We start from the raw sequence: 10,514 nt of genomic DNA on the forward strand, positions 1-10,514 counted from the left end.
GTCTTACTGGTGTTCAGGACCAGTCGATTTTCCTCACACCACTTCACAAAGTCAGTAACAACCCCCCTGTATTCCCGCTCACCCCCCCAATACACATCCAACAATGACGGTGTCATCAGAGAACTTTTGTAGGTGACAGTGGTGGGAGTTGTACTTGAAGGCCGACGTGTAGAGGGTGAACAGAAAGGGGGAAAGCACCGTCTCCTGGGGTGCCCCCATGCTGCAGACCACCACGTCTGACACACAGTCGCGCAACCTGACAAACTGAGGTCTGTGAGGTAGTTAATGGTCCATTCAGACAGATGTTGGTCCACATCTGCCCACTCCAACTTCCCCCTCAGCAGTGACGGCTGGATTGTGTTGAAAGCACTGGAGAAGTCAAAGAACATGACCCTCACCATGCTTCCGGGGGACTCCAGATGAGATAGGGCTCGATGCAGCATGTAGATAATGGCGTCATCAACCTTGATGCCAGGACGGTATGCAAACTGCAGCGGGTCAAGCGCCGAGCTCACCTGGGCACAGAGGTGGCCGAGTTCCCTGCCTTTAGCTTGTGCTCAGTGAACTGTGGATTCAGCACTGTCACTGTTGTGGCAGTCTGTTGATCCGCCACTTTGTTTCAGACTCAAATGTTTCTGAGCTGCTGGGTGGACTGTGATAACGTGAGGTTCAGACATTCATGTTCTCAGGATGAAGCCTCAGGACGTTCCTTGTAGGGCTGCTGAACATGCAGACTCCTGATTCTCCACCAGTATAACCATGAGCTCCATGTATGTTTTTAGGCCTAAGTGCTGGATGGCTTGTGATGACATCTAGCTCTGGTTCCCCTCCAGATAAACTCTAATAGCTCTGGTAATCCAGGTTGACTTTGTCCAGTTCTTTGGGTAATGACCATAGTAAACATGAATGGATGAATATTTCCTGGCCTTCCTCCTACAGTAGAAAGAAGTCTCTTCTCCTCGTAATCACTGTGATATATTGAATGTATCAGATTACTCTAATGAGGTAATTACTTTGACAGATGAATGCTTTAATTAGCAAAGGTTTGTCTGCCAGCCCAAGTTCTACGTCATGTGTGGTATTAAGGTCATTTCTCAAACCATCCAGGAGAGATCCCGTTTGTAGATGGCGGCTGGTTCCAGGACTCTGTAGCTTCTACGTGTTTATACCACTTTTATTTCTTGTTAAATGCAAATTTGTCCAGCATGTTGTTTGTGACTGCACACACATAAGGAGCACCACAGTGGCGAGACATCAAAACCAGAGACAATCACAGATCACTTCAGCCAGTCATTTCCCATTTAGACTCTTTATCTGCCATTTACAATACCAGCAATTTAGCACTCTCCACTTCTTGGCGCTGTGACAATCAGAGCTGTCTGTCTCTGGTTTAGCCTGCATGGCAGGCAGCGGGCCAGGCTTATTCTGCCCTCTGATAGCTAGTGAGTTAGCTGTGCCACGATGGAGCGGCATCACTGGAGCAAATCACTGAGGGGAGACTCATTGTTGGAGCTGCCGTGTGAAGCAACTATCTCTGTGAAACACGCCTGGCTCCGAGCGGAGCGACATTTAGAAAGCCCACAGAGGGCTGGATGCTGTGGAGAGGAGAGCCTGTGTTTATGTGAGAGCGCGGCGCTAAGAGCTTGGAGCATATCCACTCCACAGACAAGTGTTTCATTGCTGCTTTTAGCAGAATGCTGCTGCTCTTAGCGGCACTCTGCCATTGAATGCTGGGTATTCACGTCATGTAACTGCAGGATCAATATGTGTGCATGAGCAAGAGGCATCAAAAACCAAATGAATGAATGAGCTGCCATTTTGCTGAAGATTTCTTAATGGGTTCTGGGCAGAGCACAGGGAGCTGTGTGCTTGGCTGTGGCAGCCAGACAGACTAAGAATGTCAAAGGCAGTGGAGACACCGACGGAGGGAGGGAAACTGACGGAGGTGAAGAAATGGACACATGAAAGAGTGAACAGAAGAAAGCCAAGTCCACTGTGTGGTGCATTCTCTTCCTGTTAGACTGACCTCAACACAACTGTTTGATGACATTAAAGCTGAGTTGCACTGCAGACGTGACCACACAAATTACCCCTGAGTTTCACCTGGTTTAACCCTAACTGCTAGAAATGTCATCAAAGGGGCATGTTTCACTCAGAAACCACACCTGGTGTCCACATGATTTTGGCCATGTAGTGAATAGAATGTAGCCTTGTTCCTAACACTGGTGTTAGAACCGAGCAGAACATCAGAGTCACGATGACCGCAGGATTACACATCCAGCATTGATCCTCTTGACTTCCAGAGTCTTATCCAACCCTGAGCTCTCAGGGCTGCATCCACCCATCAACACGCTGCACCTCTCCCTCCAGCCACATCCTCCACAGGTTCTCCACTGGACCAGCTGGTGAGAGGAGATCTGGGGTGTGGCCAGTGTCATTTGGCCCAGTCCCTACACCGTGTGCTGTCAGACACTGCTTATCACACAGTCTAGAGACAAACAGGTGCCTGGGTACAGACGTAGAACAGCTCTGCACTGCTCATATGAAGGAGACGGGCACAAACTGACCAAGAATGCACCATGGGTCTGTGACTTCTCTCTGTCTGACTGTGCAGTGGTTTGGGGCTTTTTTGTTGTGTTTTTGATCCTTTTTGTGTCAGTTTTGAACATTGTTGTGAAGGTTTTGAGTCTTTGCAGTTGTTCTGGGCCATGTCAGCAACAATGTGCTGCAAGAGAATCAAACTCATTTTGTTGGTTAAATTAATATAAGTGCACGTTTCAGTAATGTGAAGTAGATTTTCACTGTATGTAGATTACATTAGGAACCAGTGCTGAGACTTTAGTGCAGTGATAAAGTGTAAATGTGTTATTCTGTTTGAGTAAACCAAGAGCAGCCCTGAGCCAAAATGGAGAAGATGTGAAGCGAGTTTCAAAGCAAACTAATGTTGGAGCCAAGTCCTCCCAGCTTCCCAGATGGGCTAAATTAAAATATTCATTTATACTGGATGTGTGCCGTTCAAAATTTAATTGGTACCCAGGTCATTACTTAATGTAAGCGTGTCTGCACCTTTCACCTCATCGCTCCTCTTCAGTTTCTCCTCTGACCTCTCCTGTCCTTCATTTCTCCTGTCTTTTCTCCTCTCCTCCCTCTCTTCCTCACCGGTGGCATATGTTCTTCCTCCTTCTCATCCTCTTCTTCTGGTTTCAGGTGACAGCGAGGTGAGAATTGAGGGCAGTGTAGGACAAATGAATTAACAGCATCAGATTAAATAAGATTAGTCCACTCAGTGACAGAGAGAGGCTCGCAGATCCTGATGAATTATGTAACCACGAGGAGTCCTGACCAGATTTAATGGCCTGCTGCTGAGCTGGGGTGGCGGTGTGTCCAGTGGCAGATATTAGGGGGCAGGAGCAGGGTAGTAATGTGATGGAGTGGGAGTTGGACTCAGTTGGCTGGGACAGAACACAACAGATATCTTAGTGTTTATGCAATAAAGGAAAAATAGGTCACACTGTTTGTGTGTGTGTGTGTGTGTGTGTGAGAGAGAGAGAGAGAGAGAGAGAGAGAGAGAGCCCTGCCCTTGGTCAAATTCCTACACAGAAGCTATGCAGCTTGTTCTAACTTTATTTAAATAGAATAATAGTTTTATGATTTACTGTTACAGGGGAGCTGCTTGGTTTGGTTTAGGTGGTGGTTTAGATGGTAGATCAAGTCAGGATCAACTTTATTATCCACGACTCGTTCTAACTTTATTTAAATAGAATAATAGTTTTATGATTTACTGTTACGGGGGAGCTGCTTGGTTTGGTTTAGGTGGTGGTTTAGATGGTAGATGAAGTCACGATCAACTTTATTATCAACGACTCGTTCTAACTTTATTTAAATAGAATAATAGTTTTATGATTTACTGTTACGGGGGAGCTGCTTGGTTTGGTTTAGGTGGTGGTTTAGATGGTAGATGAAGTCACGATCAACTTTATTATCAACGACTCGTTCTAACTTTATTTAAATAGAATAATAGTTTTATGATTTACTGTTACGGGGGAGCTGCTTGGTTTGGTTTAGGTGGTGGTTTACATGGTAGATCAAGTCAGGATCAACTTTATTATCAACGACTCGTTGCAACAAATGAGGAGCTAAAGCTGGAGGTGATGAGCAGTGAGACGTGCACACACCCTCAGACAAACATGTAAGATGTCATGCACCACCACACGTGGGCTAATGGAAGCCCACTCCTGACACTTGTGACACCACAGTAAAACCGTGTTAAATCAGAGCAGTACCAGCGCCCTCACCCACTGCTCCACCTTCATCCCTGCGTTCTGTTGCCAAATAAGCACAAAACTAAGGCAGATGTAGACGAGGACGAGGACGAGGACGAGGAGGAGGAGGAGGAGGACGTGAGTAGGACGTGAGGAGGAGGAGGGGATACAAGCATAATGAAAGTGAGTTGGTCTGCAGGAGGGGTTTGTCAGACTCCTGTGTTAATCAGTCTATCTGAATGCTGATGTACTGATTTACAAATATAGTGTTAATAACAATGTGCATGCACATAATGACACATTCAGTGACACATGCACAGTGATACATATACATGCAGGCGCACACACAATCCAGTGAGGGTGTCTAGCTGCAGTAGCTTGTTGGTTTCTGCTTCATTTACCCATCCATCAGCAGGCTAGGAAAATAACAGCGTGTTGATGAATGTGTGCGCCTACGCGTGTGTGTATATTTGTATGAGTGCAGTTGTGTGCCAGAATGTCAGCCTGCTTGGTTGTGTGTGTGCGTGTGTGTTTCCTGAGTGAGGGCGGGAAGGAGGAGATCACAGAAAATGAGAGGTTGTAATGAAATCAGTGATCACTAGCAGGGTCATTGTAATTAACGGTGATGAGGACAGCGTCTCTTCCCCCGTTTCACACACACACACACACACACACACACAGAACATTGACTTAATGCAGCCCGTAGCCACTTACCCAACCCTGAAGTTGTGCCCCACAGTGTAGACTGTTGAATCTGTGCTAACATCGTCCTTCCTGACTAGATCCTACAAAGCATTATGTGAACTGTATTTTCCAAAACTTAGACCCTGCTCATCCTGGACATTACTGAGGCTCAGAATGTCTCATCACTGTGCTTCTTATGTTCCTGAGCACAGACTTTCCTCTACTGTTTCCATTTGTATCTACAGCTCCTTCTGCATAACAACTTATTCAAACAGTCTTTACACATGTAAATCCCAAACTCTCATGCACACTGCAATCACAGCTGAGGGACATCCGGTCAGCACATCAGCACCAGCCTCGGCGCCAGCTGCCATATGAGCTGCGTAGGCCCCGTCAGCTCCATTTGGTTCAGAGGCCACGCTGTCTGGCATACCAGATGTGGCCTGCTGGCTAATTAAGAGAGAGCAGAGATCTGTCAGAGGTACAGACAGAAAGAGAGATCATCACAGAGCTCATGCACATACACATACCCAGGGTTTCACCTGTCTTATCGCTGTGATAACGAGTACATGCTTTAGCACCCTCTTACTACCTCCACCTTCATGAAGGAGCACTCTGGTCATTTACAGAAGCTTATGTAACCCTTTAAGAGTGAGGTCCTTTGTATGAGCCAGGAATGATTGATGGAAAAGTGAGATTTAAACTATTAGCAAGGTGAGAACATGACCTCAGTTTTAACCCAGTTAAAGTTCTTACCAGTCTCTCAGTACTAACACCAGCCACTTTATTAGGTACACCTGTACAGTTGTTTATAGTTCAATGTGTTCCTAATATTATGACCCTCTCATGTATGTAGCAGGGGAGGACAGAGATAAAGAGACACCTCTGAATATAATGTAGTCCAGTATAACACCACCTTTAACTATGACCTCAGTAATAAACATATAACTGAATTTATACACTTATGACAATTTCACCAAAAACTGAAATATTCTGAGCTTCATAAACAGATGTTAAGGCAGAGGTGTTGCACTGAAGTGCACACAGTTGTACAGGGGTACCTAATAAAGTGGCCACTGTGACAACAGACGAGACCCTGAGGTCTGTTTGGTCAGGACAACTAGTAAACTGGTGACAGGGTCGTGGGCGCCCTAGTCCATCTGGTCTGCTCCCACAGCTGCTGTAGCACTAATGTTGATGTTTGTGGTTTTGAGTGAAACAATTATTGGATGGATTGTGCTGATGTGTGGCTCAGGTGTTCATGTTCCCCTCAGGATGAACTGTAATAACTCTAGAGCCACCATCAGGTCAACATTTCACTGAGTCCCATTCTTCCACCTGTTACATGTGCACACAATGCTCTGAGCGCTGACGGTGAGCTGTGACCCATCTGACAAAAAGTTCAGGCTGTACATGTAAGCCAAAAGGCCACGGGACACCAGGGATACCCGCTGTCGCCCGCCACCCAGCACTCCTCCCACACAAACACTCATTTAATAGACATCGGTGCTGAGCAGAAGGTCAGTCACTTCAAGCCCTCTGCCACTGGAGGCTCATACAAATGTCAGATGGAAATGTCAATAACCATGTTTGGTGCATCACGGTGGCCGTGCACATTGGTTTTCACTCTCTCTTCTTTCTGAATGACTTGGACTGCTTCCTTATTCTGCCATTTTGGTGGTTCCCAAAACCCGTTTGAAGACTAGGGGGGACCTGTCTTTCCAGGCTGTGGCTCCCAGACTGTGGATCACTGCGTATGGCCCAATCTGTTGGTGGTTTTAAGAAGCAGCTGAAGACACATTTGTTTAGTCAGGCTTTTAGTTGATTTGATAGTTAGGTTTTATTTTATTTTTATCATAGTTTTTATATCTTATCTGTTAGTGTTGTTGGCATATTGTTGTTTTGCTTGTTTTGTGTTCTGCATTGCTGACTTTGTGAAGCACTTTGTGATTTTATCTGTGAAAGGTGCTATATAAATAAACCTTACTTACTTACTGTTTTACTCAGCTTTAGAGAGCTTTGTCATTCTCCCTCCAGCTCCTCTCCCTGTTCCTCTGACCCTGTGTTGCCTCATCTGTCCTTCTACTGACATCTGCCTTGGCTTAGTGGAGCTTTAGCCACCATCACCTTCCATCTCAGGTTGCGTTTGCTTCTCCAGGATTCCCCTCGCCATCTTTTTGCCTGTGTCTTTGATCAGTGCGATTTAGCCATTGTCACATTGTAGTACAGGTTGTGTTTTATTGAAGCTGTCAAGGTGCTGACCTTTATCTCCAGGGGAAGAAAGAGGGATGCCAGCAGTATGATGGAAGGAGAGAGGGATGACCAGGCCCCGTATGAGTCTCATCTCCCAGAGTGGAAAGTCTGGTTTGCTGCCAGACTCTAGTCCTCAGCCTTTATTATTTTATTTATCTGTCAGACACGTCACTCACCTGTGTTTGTCGGTTCTTCTCATGCAAGTGTGCATATTCAGTCTGGACAAATGTTCACCTTTATCTTCTGTCTGTTCTGCAGTACAACAGCAAGGACATGTAGCGGGCGCTCAGGATCAAACCTGTCACACAGAAATAAGCTCCAAGTGCAGCTAAGGATGTGAACCCCAATATGAGCAGCCAGGTTTTTTTTCTGCTCTTGTAAATCTACCTGTCGAGCAACCCGCTGCTCTCATAGAGGCTTGCTGCCTGGTTTACCAGACTAATGTAAAGTCTTTGGCACCTATCTCCAGTTAAACATAAAGTGCAGGCTCACTGACAAGGTGGCAAACTCCACAAATCTGACTTGCATTTCTGCATATTCTCCTATGAGTCATAAAGCTTCTGTATGTTCATATTCCTTCCTCGCTTTAATGAGTCATCAGTCTGGTTTTGGCCTATGTCTCTAGTCTTTCGATGTTTCTTTCTTTCGCTCTTTCTTATGTTACATGTACGTTCTATCAGACTGAGAGACAGGACAAAAGCAGCACCTTTGGTAACTGCCGTGTTCAATCTGTAGTCGGTGTCAATCACTTCATCACTGCCACATTGTGTGTGCTAGTGAGAGGAGGAAAAGCCGCTGGGCTGCGACGTCCTCCATGCTGGAGCTTGAGCACACAACAGAGTAAGACGTGGCTACTTCCTGCCGTTTTATACAATAGTTTGTACATTAGGTTTTAGTCTGAAGGCCACCTGGGTATTTGCTATGTCCACACAAATATGTTGTTCAGTAGCCTTATAAGGACGAGGAGTAGAACATCTGCCAGGCCGCGGTCAGGTCGGCAGGAGGAAACCTCCTATAACGTCAGATCTTCAGATCTGTTGTGTGGCTGCTGAGGAGCACTGAACTTCCCTGTCTGCAGCTTAGAGCCTCTGGTTTGAAATACAAATAAATAAGTCATTAACATTACCAGCAGCACAGTGGACAACTGTCACTGGATCACTGTGATGCTGAAGGAAACCTAACAGGGACATTCTCATGCAGGTTCTGAAGCCTCTTCTTCTCTGGTTTCTAAGTGGATTTCTGTAGGTTTATTCTAGAGGGACATCGTAGATGGTGAGATCCTTGGAATGTGTCCCACCTGTTGATGAGGGCTCTGATTAGCAGCTGATAACATGCCCTATTTGGAGCGATGTAGCTGGAGGAGGTGCTGGTGAGTCTTTGCTGTTTACTGGCACAGGTCAGCTGGAATAAAGGTGCTTCTTGTTCCACGCTGAGGTTCAAGGTCTACACAGTCTACCTGGTGACAAATGATCAGCTGATCTTTGGTGGAGCTCAGCTGAGACTCTACCTTTTTCTTTTCAGCACCAAATCCATCAGCTAGAAATCTTGTTTTGGCCTCTGAAAGCATAACGCCTTCCTGCCGAGAGGACCAGGGTGGGCTCTGTAGACCCGTGTTAGCTGCCTGCAACTGAACATGCAGCATGCAAGTTGCAGCTTGCAGTAGCTGTGAAGGACCTGCACCAAATGTACGTTCCTATATTAGTGTGTGTGTGCGCGCGCACAGAGGTGACGGGTGCAGAGTAGCAACAGCAGGTTCAAGGCTTCTCTGATTCCCTGAGGTTTTACTGGGTTTTCATGCCACAGGCCTAGAGTCAGCAGAAACCACACACCCTCGTGTGTGTGTGTGTGCATGCGCAATGCAGCATCCATCCCTGCCGCGCGCATGCGCAATGCAGCATCCATCCCTGCAGACCAGATGAACTGGCCTATGTGACATCTTAAATCAGAACCTATAAAACTTTAAACACATTTCATCTACTTTTCAAGGACATGGCCACCAAAGCCCAGTTTGATGAAGACCTCGGGCCCTGTGGCTTCGCTGTTTTCAGCCCAACACTAACACTGTAGAGGACCTGAAACACTCCAGTCTACTTGGCTTTCTGCTACCACTGACAGGCATCCCAGCATATGCAGACAGTTTGAAGCACTAAGATATAATGTTATTGAGCTGATCTGTCAGATTTTCTGCAGAATGTCTGAATTTCACAGACAGACATTGAATGTTTCTGCTCAGTTTTCATGTCCTTGTGATTTAACACTCTACAGCATAAAGAAATGTCACTAGCATTCCCTTGGTATTTGAGGGTTTTCTGCACTACAGGACTACATGTATAGAGATGTGCTAAACAAGCTCACAAAAATGCTTTGTTACACACAGGGAGGGAACAAAAGGGAAAAAACTAAAACAAGAAGCAGAAATATTTTCCCTGAGCTCTGTGTTCACACTGTTTATAGCAGCACTGTAACTTGGTATTATTGATGAGTAGACTTTAAAGGTGAAGTTTAAACAAATTTGATAAGTATAAAAAAGAAAAACGTCAAGTGGAACATTATTTCCAAGTAGATGCAAAGAGACGTACTGTGCCTTTAAACTGGGAAGCTGTGGCTGGGAATCTAAGTTTGTTTACAATAAAGTGCTGCCTTCTCAGAGTTGGTGCTGATCTGGGTGAACAGACTTTCACAGTGAGAAGGCCACTAAAAATCTGGGACATGATCCAGAATTCGGTTTGCTGGAACATGAGTTTGACAAAGTAAGGAGTGAGAGTTTTTCATGGCAATTAGATGGAACCTGTCTGAGGTCAGGGGTTATGTGATCTCTGTCCAGCCTGGGTTTCACTGAGGGCCAGTAAAAATTAAATTCCATCCCTCAGGAAAGTTCTGGAGAAACTCCTAAGGCTGTGAATCCTCTCAGCAGATATGTCTTCTAATTAGCCTTTGACCTGTCGGGGTGCACTCATGCTCATTACGGATGAGTTAGAAGTTGGATGTTAATGCGCACAGCTCTGTGAAAGCTCAAATTCTTGTCGGTCCACTGTTTCACACAGGGCTCATTATTTTTGGTTGCTAAAAAACAAAACACAAAGATCTGGCAAGAAATTTGTTCTTAAAAATATCATTTGCAGCACAAACTCTTTTTCTGATTCTTAGCTCTGGTACATAATCAGCAGCTTATTAGCTCATTGTCCCAGTTTGTCTTCGTTGTCTGAGCTGTCAACAGCAGGGACAGGAAATCCATCTAAACCAGTCTCATCCTATTAAAGCATTCAGGTACTTGCTGATTAAACAAGATGAGCTGCAGCAGAGGTTCCTCTTTTA

The 10,514-nt window shown here is 45.6% G+C and overlaps 1 protein-coding gene across 6 annotated transcripts in view; it reads left to right on the plus strand.

Moving 5' to 3' along the window:
• The window catches only part of grm7 (glutamate metabotropic receptor 7), a 226,561-nt gene that overhangs the window by 64,953 nt on the left and 151,094 nt on the right, over positions 1-10,514 (plus strand). The gene's annotated exons all lie outside the window — the stretch shown is intronic.

This window comes from Monopterus albus, unplaced genomic scaffold, assembly GCF_001952655.1.
Source record: "Monopterus albus unplaced genomic scaffold, M_albus_1.0 scaffold121.1, whole genome shotgun sequence".
Lineage (NCBI taxonomy): Eukaryota > Metazoa > Chordata > Actinopteri > Synbranchiformes > Synbranchidae > Monopterus > Monopterus albus.